The sequence below is a fragment of the Mustela putorius genome, unplaced genomic scaffold (assembly GCF_011764305.1).
Source record: "Mustela putorius furo isolate JIRA1106 unplaced genomic scaffold, ASM1176430v1.1 tig00003988_pilon_pilon_pilon, whole genome shotgun sequence".
Lineage (NCBI taxonomy): Eukaryota > Metazoa > Chordata > Mammalia > Carnivora > Mustelidae > Mustela > Mustela putorius.
Genome location: NW_025422127.1, coordinates 6607614 through 6620174, shown reverse-complemented (window position 1 = coordinate 6620174; position 12561 = coordinate 6607614). Strand labels below are relative to the sequence as shown.

The following is a 12561-nucleotide window of genomic DNA, read 5'->3' as shown; positions in this document are numbered from 1 at the left end:
AGGGTTTATTCATAGCAGAAATAAGAGCTAATGTGCAGGTAAGGAATCCAGTAGCAACCCACAGCACCAGACAGCCTGATGCTATTGATCTTACTGATTTCCTGCTCTTGCGGCCAAATTCTCATTTCTCTTGAAGAGGAAGAAGCAGCAGATCTCTGGAATATAGACACATGTCCACAGTTGGACCCGGGAGCAAAATGATGAAATAGGGCAAAAGCCATATCTAAGCTATGTTGATTCATGGTGCTTGTGAGACTTAAGTGAGATAATGTGTATGAAAGTATGTAGATCTGTGTTTGGCATGTGAAATAAACACTGTAAGTGAGAAAAGGGAGCAGTAAATTTCAGCGAGAAGGGATTATGGTAAAGGGATATCTCTGGGTCTTGAAAGATAAGCAGAATTTTAACAGCTTCAGTAAGTGCAATGATTTCCATCCTTGGTGTAGGGACCAACCTTGACTGTGTAAGAATCACATGGGAAATTTACTAATAATGAAGAATCTCTAGGCTTGACCCTAGATCTTGCAACAGAGCTATATCATGTGTATTTTAGACCTCTCCCAATTATTCTGGTGCACAGCCCAGTTTGAGATCATTGAAGTTGGAGCTGTGGGTGGAGAACAACAGCATAATGAAATCCAAGGAAGTGTGGAGGTTTGTGTGATGTTTGTAGTGAGTCACCCCAGTTTATTTGAGGAAGAGAGTTCTGCAACTCTATAGATGAAGACAAATTCAAAAAGGTAGTTTGGGTTATTATATAAAGGATCTTGTGCTATGCCAGAGGGATGTGACTTTACTGGATAGGTGTGATAGAGATTCACTGAAGATTGAGGAGAGATTAAGAGTGATGTTCTTGCCTGAGAATCAGGAATATAAATTTGAACACCTCCTGAGGGTAGGTAGGAAGAACCATGCTGCCTTTAAATTCATGGTTATGAAATTAATTAAGACATAGTTGTAATTAATCTCATTGTTGGCTCATAAACATCAACTATGCCCTGGTCCCAATCCCAGAAGATCTGGTATAATTGTTCTGGGGTGGAGTGTCGGTGTTGATAGGAAGTAAAGACTCCCCCCAAGTGATTGTATTATGCAACCAGGCTACCGTAGTTAATTCACCTGTCTACTAATACAACTATTTCACAATTTCTCTTTCTTTCTGAATGGTCTTCATCTTCTTACCTCATGATCTTTAGGTGTTGACTTTGTTCTTTTTTTTTTTCTCCAGAAAATAAAAACAATTTTTTCTCTTCTGCTAGAGCAGATGAACATCCATCCATGGACCAGAGAGTCCCTAACTCTCTGTGTATAAATACTAGATAAATCCTCTCTTACTAACTCAAGGTCTTCTTTGTTATTTTTTATTTTTCTCCCCTGCATCATCAACTATTTCCTTTCTATTGGATAATTCTTATTAACATAAATACACATTTATTTCCCCACATCCCACGTTCACTTGCTGCTTCATTTATTCGCTCCAAATTAGAGCAAAATTCCTTCAAGGAGTTTGAATGTGCTGGCTCTACATTTTATCTTTCTGTTTTCTCTTTTAACCACTTCATTCAGGTCTTGGTTCCCATCAGTCTTTTAAATCTGCTCTTGTCAAGGTCACCAAGGATCTTCATGTTGCTAAAACTGATAGTATATTCCCAGCACTCACTTTATTGGACATTACAGCAGATATTGACACAGAGCACATGTTCTATTAAGATGTTTCCTTATTTATTTTTCTTGGATACCCTTTCTTTCTTGGTTCTCCTCTAACTTCCCTTGCCATCTTTTCTCCATTTCCTTGAAGAATCCTCCTCATTTTCTCACTTAGTACTTGGATCTCCTCTTTTGTTTGTCTGTAGTCCCACAATGTGGTCAGCCAGTCCCATGGCTTTGAATAGTATTTATATACTCATGACTTCCAAAAAAATTTTTATCTAGCCCCAACTTTCCCCCTTATTTACATAGTCATAGATCTAACTCTTAAGGTGACATCTCCCATTTATATCTAACATGCATCTCACACCTAATTTTTCTAATATCATAGTTTGACTTCCCAACTCTTGCCCCAAAACTCCTCTTTGCTCAGTCTTCCCCGTCTCCATTCGCCCAGAACAATTCTTGGAATGATCCTTGACACTTCTCTTTCTCTCACATTCAACTTTCAATTCATCACCATGTCCTGTTGACATCTTCAAAATATATTCTTATATTCTTTTTTTTTTTTTTTAAGTTTTCATTACCTGTACAGCTACCATTTGATTTTCCCAAGGCATTCTTAGTTCATGATGGGTTAATAGCATTCCCTTTTCCTCTCAAAGGTGACCTAATTTGGACAATAGTCATCTTAGTTACCACCTTAATCCACATCACTATCATCTCTCTCCCAGACTAGAGCCATTGACTCTCACTAGTCTTTCTGATTTCATTCTTTTGCCCTATAGTCTGTTCTCCACACAGTGGCTGCTATGAGCTTTTTGGAATATAAACCATAGAGTTACCCCTCAAGCTCTCCTGCACCTTCCATCCATAGGGTAGGCCAGATTATACTACAGAAATACATCCCAGTGATTAGACCCTTGCCCCTGCCAAATATTGTCACTCATATACCATGTCCACTGTACGTCTGGCTGGGGACTGGAATGGTGATCTCTTTAACCAATAGTTCCTCAGGGACCCAAGCCAACAGAGACTTTACCTTGTAGTTCAACCACCTGGAACTTGTAGCCACGTTGGTGGCTTAGGCAGGTGAGAAGAGAGGCTCAAAGATCCTGCATGACATTTTTCTGGTCTCAGCTGAAATATAACCTGTTTCTCTCACTCATATTTCATTGGCCACACCTGGTCAAAAGGTCTTGCACAACTGAGAAGAATATTTTCTGTGACCCAAAAAGGAGAGAGAAGCTGAAGATTCATGAATATATTTAATGTTTCACACATCATCTTACTCAGAATAAAATCTAAAGCCTTTGTGATAGCCAAAAGATCTCATTTAGTCTGCTTCCTGGATAACTCTAGTTACATCTTCTGCTACTGTCCTACTTCCTCACTCTATTCCAGCTATTCCTGCCTTCTTGTTATTTTTGAACACTCTGGTCATAGACCTCTTCCTGGAATGATCTCTCAATATGAATAAGACTGGATCCCTCATTTTATGTAGGTCTGTGATTAAATACATCCTATTAAAAATGTCTTCCACTACCACTCTATATAAAAATAGTAACTCTCTGTCCTTTTCAACCTGCTTTATATTTCTTTGTATCCCTTGTTTCTACTTGGATTATTATGTTATTGTATGCCAAATTATTTTCTATTTTTACTAGAACTTACATATCATCGCAGGAAGGATATTACCTGTTTGGTGTTCAGCTATATATGTTCAGTTTTAGAACAGTGTCTGACACACCTTCTAGGTACACAATAAATATCTATTGAATTATTAATGAATAAATGAAGTGATAATTTAAACCCTAGTAGTGGGTGAGCTTATCAAGAGGAGATAGGAAGAAGACTAAAGAAATGACCTCTAAGACTGCCTTCTTTCAAGAGTTTGTTAGAGGAAATGAACCACAAAAAAGATGAGGTAGGGAGAGAATCAGAATGCAGTATTTCACTTTATCTTCAATGAGGTGGCCGAGGGGTTTGGTTGTGGCAGCCTTGCGAATTCACACCAACAGACACAGAGATGCAGATTTTTGTGAAGACCCTGATGGGCAAGACCATCACCCTCTAGTGATGTCAAAGTCAAAATCCAAGACGAGAAAGGCATCCCACCTGACCTGCAGCATCTGATTTGTGCGGGTATCAGCTGGAAGATGGCCACACTCTGTCAGACTACAATATCCAGAAAGAGTCTACCCTGCACTTGGTGTCTCGGCTCTGGGGAGGCATCGTTGAGCCTTCCCTCCATGCACTGGCCCAGAAACACAACCATGACAAGTTTATCTTCTGCCAGTGTTGTGCTCGCCTGCACCCCCACGCTGTCATCTGCCCCAAGAAGTACGGCCATACCAACAATCTGCGCCCCCAAAAGAAGGTTAAATAAGGCTCCTCCACCACCTCTTCTGTAGGGTAGCCTCCTGCCCAAAGCCCCAAGATTCTGTTTTCCCTTCATTGACTGAAAAAAAAAAAAAAAAGAATGCAATATGTCAGGAATGTGAAGGTAAGACGGAGGTTTAAAGACTGGGTGCTTGTAAGATTTAAGGATATGAAAAATGTGCAGAAGACATTAGGTTCAGTAAATAATAAAGCTATGTATGTTCTGGTTATCTGTTGCTGCATAATCAGCCACCTCAAACTTAGTGGCAAAAAGATAATTTCAATATGCTCTTGGATTCTTTGGATTAGGAATTTGGACATGGCACAATGGGGCTTATTTGGGTTTTGGGTTGGGAACACTCCATTGACTTCAAGTGACTTAGGGACTGGGGCTAGAATCATCTGGAGGCTTTGTTCTCCTATCTGGTGCCTGGTCTGGCATAGCTTGGAGATGGGACTTGGCTGGGACTATTGACCAGGGCACCTACAGGGTAATCCAGGTTGATGCTGGGGTTGTCTCTGAGAGGAAGTGTCCAGAGTGGGAATATCTGGTAGGTGAGCTTTCCAAGAGAAGCAGATAAAAATTGCATAGTCTTTCTGATCCAGCTTGGGAAATCACACAGTGTCATTGTGTTGTTGCATGGTGTTGGGTACAAGCAATGAACTATGACCAGTGCAGATGAGGTAGGATAATTAGACTCAAAAGTGGGGGGTAGGGTAAGTGATTACATCTCTTTATTGGCAAGTGGCAAGACCACAGTGCAAAAGGGCATGTAGGAAGGGAAATTTCATGACTACCATCTTTGAAAATACAATTTGCCACAACTGACAACTTTTGATAAAACTATTTATATAGATTAACCTAAGTTTGGTGCTAAAAGAAAGAGAAGAGATGGACTGGGTTCACTTACCTGGAATATTTCAAGCATCTTATTTTCTAATAATAATAATAATAATAATAATAATAACCCAAAGAGATTAAGTGACTTCAGCAAGGGCACACAATTTGGAAGAAAACCAGTTGCCGGCAAACACTACTCAGAAGCGCCCTTGCTTTCTGATTTCCCATTCCATTGCAATAGTCTGGAATTCTGTAGGATGGTGTGATCCAGGATGGTCTGATCAGGGTAAATGTGGATTCAGGGCCTTCCATCTCTGCTTCAACCACAGCAGCTCTGAGTTGATCAGTTTTATACTGGGGTCCCATTTGGGATTATATTTTGCTGCTAAAAAAAATTGAAAACAACAAAGTAGATGTTCTCAAAATTCCCTTCATTTCCAAATTTCTATGTTCCTATTTTTCTGTACAGTTCACAAACTGACACCGACAGCAATTCCAAACATTGAGGACAGGCCAGGGGAAGAAGAAAGTGAAAAGTACCAGTTAATGCAGATCTGTACAGACCAAGCACTGAGTTACGGCCTTTACAGATGTGATCCATTTAAATCCTTTCACTCCTGCAAAGTACATGTTATTATCCAAAGGGTTCAAATAATTCAGATCATTTGTCTAGTGTCACTCAATGATTCAAAACTAAATCAGTTCGTCTACAAAGATAGTGTTCTTTTTTTTTCTCCTTCTTTGTTCACAAAAGACTTCATTATCTGGTGATGCATACTGAGACCATACAGAAATCTGCATGGTCCGCTTCACATGCAGTAGAAGGATCTTAACTTTATAATAAGTGAGTGTCAATGGTTTTATGCAATATAAAACTTTAGATTTATGAACACACCTCAGAATTTAATTTTGTGATTGTGAAATATGACTTTGGCCTTGGCTTCTGTGGGCCAAATACGTATCCAGTGTACTTCTACCGGACATAAAAACAAGTTTTTATTCAGCTAAACTTTATTTTTACAGCTAAACAAGTATTTTATTCATAGCAATCAGTTGCAATACATACATGGTTGGGTTGTGTTTGTGTTGTTTTGATTTTTTTTTCAAAAATGTGCTTTTGAAAGTTTTTGAACTCTATTTTTGTTAGAATATGAATAAATGAAACAAGATGGGATTGGGAGGGAGACAAACCATAAGTGACTCTTAATCTCACAAAACAAACTGAGGGTTGCCGGGGGGAGGGGGTTTGGGAGAAGGGGGTGGGATTATGGACATTGGGGAGGGTATGTGCTTTGGTGAGTGCTGTGAAGTGTGTAAACCTGGTGATTCACAGACCTGTACCCCTGGGGATAAAAATATATGTTTATAAAAAATAAAAAATTAAAAAAAAAAAGAATATGAACTGAAGTAGAGTGGAGGAATAAGTTATTTTAGAGTACTACATTTTCCTCTCAGACTTTCTTCTTTTTTGTACACTGTGTTATTTATGTTTGGATGGAAAATGACTTGAAGTAATTACAGTTTTTTTAATGGTATCAATGTTTATATGCTAAATAATTCTAGAGAGATTAGAATGATAATATCATCCATACTATTCTACCTTATTACTCAGATGATGATGATGATGATTATCTACATTTCATAAAAACTTTTGGATCAAGAAGATAAGTTCTTTCTAAAATATCTAGCTAATGTATTTTTCCTTGATATTTATTAATCACATGTACTTCTCTGTTTAACTCTTTGGATTTTTAAAATAATTTTCAACATAAAATTAGCAGCTTTCATTATTCAATATAAATTGTTACAGTATTTTACTCTTAGAAAAATACATTTGCATTAGTGACTGAAATTATTTTAAGTAAGAAATAAAGTCTCCTTTATTTGTGTTTAATCAATTTGTGTTTAATCAATTCTCTCCTTTTTGGAGAGGAGACTTCCTCCAAGGAGACTTCCTCCAAGTTACATATTCACATAGTAACAGTGGATTGAAATGATTTGTCTTTGGTTTATACTAATATTGTGATTAGAAATGGTAATCTACCCATTACATGATCATTGATCACATACAAGTTCAATGAGGCCAGAAATGGCATTGAAGTAGACTTTTGACTCCTTGGCATTTGCAACGTCATGTCTCAAGCCAAACTAATGGCAGATTTGGGTATAATACAGATTTGGGTAAGGATGATGCTAAACTTTAGTCCATCCCTATTAAATTCTCATCTCCTTGTAAATTCTCATCTCCTTGATGCTAAACTTTAGTCCATCCTTATTAAATTCTCATCTCCTTGATACATTAGGTATCAAACAAACAGCTCAGGAATGAAATGTATCATGAGACCATTTTTTCTTTTAAATAGAATTAATTAATATCCACAAATATCTTACCGATGTGACAAGACATTTGAGTAAGTTTAATTTGAAATTATAATCAAGAAAAGAAACAAGAACAATATTAATTTATTCAAGAATATATTCATATTCAGAATCACACTGTCCATGTAGAGTCATTAGACAGCTATTCAAAAGTTTACATATTACTCAGAGCTCAGAGGAATCATTATTAATTTTCTTTAATTAAACTTCTGACATTTAATGTTGAGAGCTACTATTAGTGAGGTCCAAGATTTGACTGAAATCAATTTGATTACTTAAACTTAGTGAATGCAGTTAAAAAAAATTTTTTTTTGATAACTGTGTATTTGGTTAATCCATGAAATGGTAGCATGTGATCTGACCGAAAGCAAGTTGGTCACACACAAATTAGCCATTATTTGTTGTTGGTCACAACAAATAATTTTGATACTTGTTTTTCAAAATTGGTTATTTTGGTAAAGCATTTTTTAATTTTATAATTAGTTACTACTGCTACACATATTTTTACTATGTAGACTTATATAAATAAAGTTAGTTAAACTGTAAATCCTATCACTTTGGTAGATCTATGTTGTTTTAAAATTTCTAATAGACAATACTTTATTGACATGACTAATGAAATATTAATGTGGCTCATACACATATAAATTTATGACTGTGTACTGAGGCAACAATTATTGATTAGGAGAATGGATGTGGAAGACTAAATGCATTTCAGTTATATAATTAATTTTGCAATTCTTGAGTTTCTAGTCATATGGCAAGTAATGAAATTGGTCATGTTGCTTATCAGAAAATAATGACTTTTCTTCAGTGATATTTACTATGTTATTAGATGTTTGAGTGAAAGCAAAATTTCCTCAATTTACTCCTATCTATCTGGCTTGTATGGTGCTCATGAACCTGAAGAGAATTGATTAAACACTGCTGCAGGGGGATGGGAATATTAGAGGGGTTAGGTGTGGGTTGCTTCAAGTGCCTTCATTGAACTTTTAGATGCCATCACTGCACTAGCAAATCAACTTTACTACGTTGTGGCCAAAAGAAGGTAGATATGGACACATTTAACAGAACCAATTAATATTTATCCTAATTCATGTCTTTATTTTGAGAAGTGAAAAGTGGGTGAAATGGACCATCCTGTGAAGTAGCGAGTTTTCCATTATTGGAATATATCTTAGCAAGACTTGAAGAAGTATTTGTTGACATGAAGGAACTTATGCTTTATCTAGTGATTAAAAATTCCCCAAAGAGATCAGGAGGGAGACAAACCATAAGAGACTCTTAATCTCACAAAATAAACTGAGGGTTGCTGGGAGATGATGGGGTATAGGGATAGGGTGGCTGGGTTATTGGCATTGGGGAGGGTATGTGCTATGGTGAGTGCTGTGAAATGTGTAAGCCTGATGATTCACAGACCTGTATGCCTGGGGCAAATAATATATTTTAATAAAAATAATTTTTTAAAAGTTCCCCAAAGAATATAAGCAGAATAGCAGTTATAAAATGTTAATACATTTTGTGTTTAAAATGTTTCCATGTTCCATTGTTAGGGGAAAAAAGCTAAACATGTTCCTGTATTTCAGGAATGCTCATATTTTTGATATGCTAATATGTTTTGTGAATCTTAAAGAAGGGAATTAATTTTAAGTGTTTTCCAAACCTTTTTTGACTTTGATGCCTTTTATTCCTATCTCATGAGGCTGGCTACTGCCTATCCAATTAAATACATATCAGGAAACACCAGACTGCATGTTACATAAAGCTCCTTACAGATCTAAGATTATTTGAATAGAATAGTTGTTTTTTTTTTTTTCCAATGGAACTGTGAATTTGGAGGGAAAATAAAATGAGCATGCTGTCTAAGAACAAATAATGATGGAGAATCTCCTACTTCCTTAGTAGCTCATGTATAATGAGCTTTTTAGAATGAAAAGAATAGACATTCAACGACATGACAAGATCCAAAATAATGCTGCTTTAAACAAGAGGGAAGGCTATTCCATAAAATTCTGAAATGGTATTGGAGATTGACTGCAAGAATTGATTAAGCTTGAGGATACTTTTGCCTTGTTCCAGCCTCCTACCACAACCCCCTTCTTCTCTGTGGTCTAAACTGGCAGAAAAGACGAAGGAGTGGATAAGCCAGTTTGTTTTGTGGGAACAACTTATAAATTGCACATAATACTTTGCCTGGCATCCCTTTGGTTACAACTGAAACTTATGGCCACCTGCAATGGGCTGGACCTGGTTTATTCTGGGGGGTAAGATCCCCAGCTAAGGATTGAGACGTTCTCTTACTATAAAAGTAGGAGAACATGGATATTGGAGAACAACCCGCAGACTCTGCTGAATGAGCCATATTTGTCAGTGCTGTTCCTTCTGATAACATAACATTGATTATTTTTTAAATTAAAAAATTTTTTTCATCTGATACATATATTCTTTAATCTCCATCACCCATCTCACCATCTCCCCATACCCCTCCACTCTGGTTACCATCGGTTTGTTCTTTATAGTTAAGAGTCTCTTTCTTGGTTTCTCTCTCTTTGTCCTTTGCTTTTTATTTTGTTGTTTAAGTTCCACCTATGAGTGAGATCATATGGGATTTGTCTTTCTCTGACTGATTCATTTTACTTAGCATTATACTCTCTAGCTCCATCCGTGTTGTTGCAAATGGCAAGACTTCATTCTTTTTTTATGGCTGAACCATATTCCATTTTATCTGTACACTGCATCTTTTTTATATCCATTCATTTATTGGCGGGCATTTTGGCTGCTTCCATAGTTTAGCTATTATAAATAATGCTGTAATAAAACATAGGGGGGCACGTATCCCTTTGAATTAGTGTTTTGTATTTTTTGGGTAAACACCCAGTAGCGCAATTACTGGATTGTAGGGTAGTTCTATTTTTAATTTTTTGAGGAAACCCTGTACTCTTTCCCACAGTAGCTGCACCAGTTTGTATTCCCTCCAACAGCGCGAAAAGAGTTCCTTTTCCTCCCCACCCTCGTTGACACTTGTTATTTCTTGCGTTTTTGATTTTAGTCATTCTGACAGGTGTGGGGTGTATCTCATTGTGGTTTCCATTTATATTTCCCTGATGATGAGTGATGCTGAGCATCTTCTCATGTGTCTGTTGGTTGTCTTGATTTCATAATATTTGTAAGGAATCATTCTTTCTAGAAATTAAAACTGTGTTCCTTTATTGATCTTCTGTTATTCCCCTAAGTATACATCTAAAGTCCAAGACAATCTAGCAAAATATGAAATGTTAATAATAGATCTGAGAGAGAGAGAATGTGCAAACACACAAGAGAGGAAATGAATGAATGAAATTATGAATGAATAAGGGGAACACTGGCTAGCCCACGCATAATGCATCTTGATGTGAGTCAGAGCTGAGAGTAACATTTTCCATAAAGGGTGAGATTCCCTGGCCACTGGAAAATTCTATGTTCTGTTTCAGAAGGCCACATGTGCTGTCTGACTTACAGCCATGCAAATATTCACAAATTATTTTCTTTATGATGGTTGTTAACACTTTGTTTTATACATAGCATCGATTCTAAGCTTAGGACTGTTCCCTAATTTTCTTATAAATTTCAAAATTTTTTGTCATCACTATTTTTAAGATTGTATGTTTCTTCTAAGTATTTAATGAATAGTCACTTTGCCTCTTATTTGACATCCATTTCATCACTGAACACACAATTTCAAATTTATAAATATATGCACATTTGTATATATATGCACATTATATATTATACATAAATTAATACGTGGTTATAAGCAACCTTAAAACTATATATACACTAAAATATATAAATAATATACATATAAGCTATATATAAAACTATACATGTTTATATATATATATATATAAATAATATATATATATAAACTCTATATAAACTAATATATATAAACTAATAAGTAGTTATAAGTACCTTCTCTGTATAGAATTATGCCAAATGCTGTGGACCATGTGAAAAAAGCTTAGCACTCAGTTACTGTTAGGTTGTGTGCCACACATACTCTAAAAAGAGAAAATGTAGAAAAAAAATTTCTAAAACAAAATGCAAATTATAGGACTAGTAAGCATGGTATTATCTGCTTGTCTGGACCTAACTAACACTCATCATCAAGAAATGACTTGCTTTTCATAACTGAAAACATAAGTGTTATAATCTTACATCTAGCTGTCATTGCTTCAATTCTGGGTGCTGTATTAAGAAATGGAAAGTGTGTCAGAAAATTGCCCAAAGAAGATAGATCTAAAATAACTCCATATTTCTCTGAACTTTCACCAATTCTCTTACACTCATCATGGATATGCATAATTCCATTTTTATAGATGTGTCTGTCTTATACTACATTAAAAATTAGGACAGAAGTTCTATTTTTTTCCTTTAATTTTCCCTAACAGACAGGAGAGCTGCTGTGTACCAAAGGGCATGTGTGTCAACAATAACCAAATTATATTTAAGATTTTTGCTGTGTGTATTTCAGTGGGTTCTTTCAGATATAATACTTCTAATTTTTTGGAAAATATTCAGACCAGAACTCTCCTTTTGACTTATAGGAAAACATACCCTGAAAAGCATTCAAGTAACTCCAACCTTCTTTTATTTTTTCCATGTTCTTATTCAAGATCCTTGTTGCTTTGCTGCCTTAAACGTGTCTTATATGTGGCCAGTAAGTGTCCACATTCTCTCTGAACTTGTGTCTTTACTCACTCTACACTCAATACTCAAGTGAGACCGCATTTTAACAGGCTTCCTCATTGTCACACCTCCTTGACCTCCTTGTCCTCACCTCTCTTCTCACTCACTTCTCCCTTTAAGTCCATCACGTACCAGATCCATCAGCTCCCTCCGCACAAACTTGTACTGCCTCTTATCTCTCCAACTGCTTCCAATGATGCTTCTGTTGCCTTTCACACAGGTTTGACACTTCAAAATCATTTTCAGTTTCTGTCTCTCTATCATCTTTCTCATGCAACAGTTGCCTGTTTCTTGCAGGCAAGGTCCACAATGTCCTTCTTTTCTGTTGGGATCTTCTCTTCCATTCCAGCCTGGTTCAAGCCTTCATGATTTATTTTTTATTTTTATTTTATTTATATTTATATTTATATTTATTTATTTATTCAATTTTTAAATATTTTATTTATTTATTTGTCAGAGAGAGAGAGAATAAGAGAGTGAGCACAATCAGGGAGAACAGCAGGCAGAGGAAGAAGCAGGCTCCCTACCGAGGAAGGAACCTGATGTGGGACTTGATCCCAGCACTTTGGGATGATGACTTGAGC

General features: G+C 36.3%; 1 protein-coding gene and 1 pseudogene across 2 annotated transcripts in view; both read left to right on the top strand.

Moving 5' to 3' along the window:
* TAFA2 (TAFA chemokine like family member 2) overlaps positions 1-12561 on the top strand; it is a 501881-nt gene that overhangs the window by 369291 nt on the left and 120029 nt on the right. The window lies entirely within an intron of this gene.
* On the top strand, positions 3460-4844 carry LOC106007246 (annotated as a pseudogene).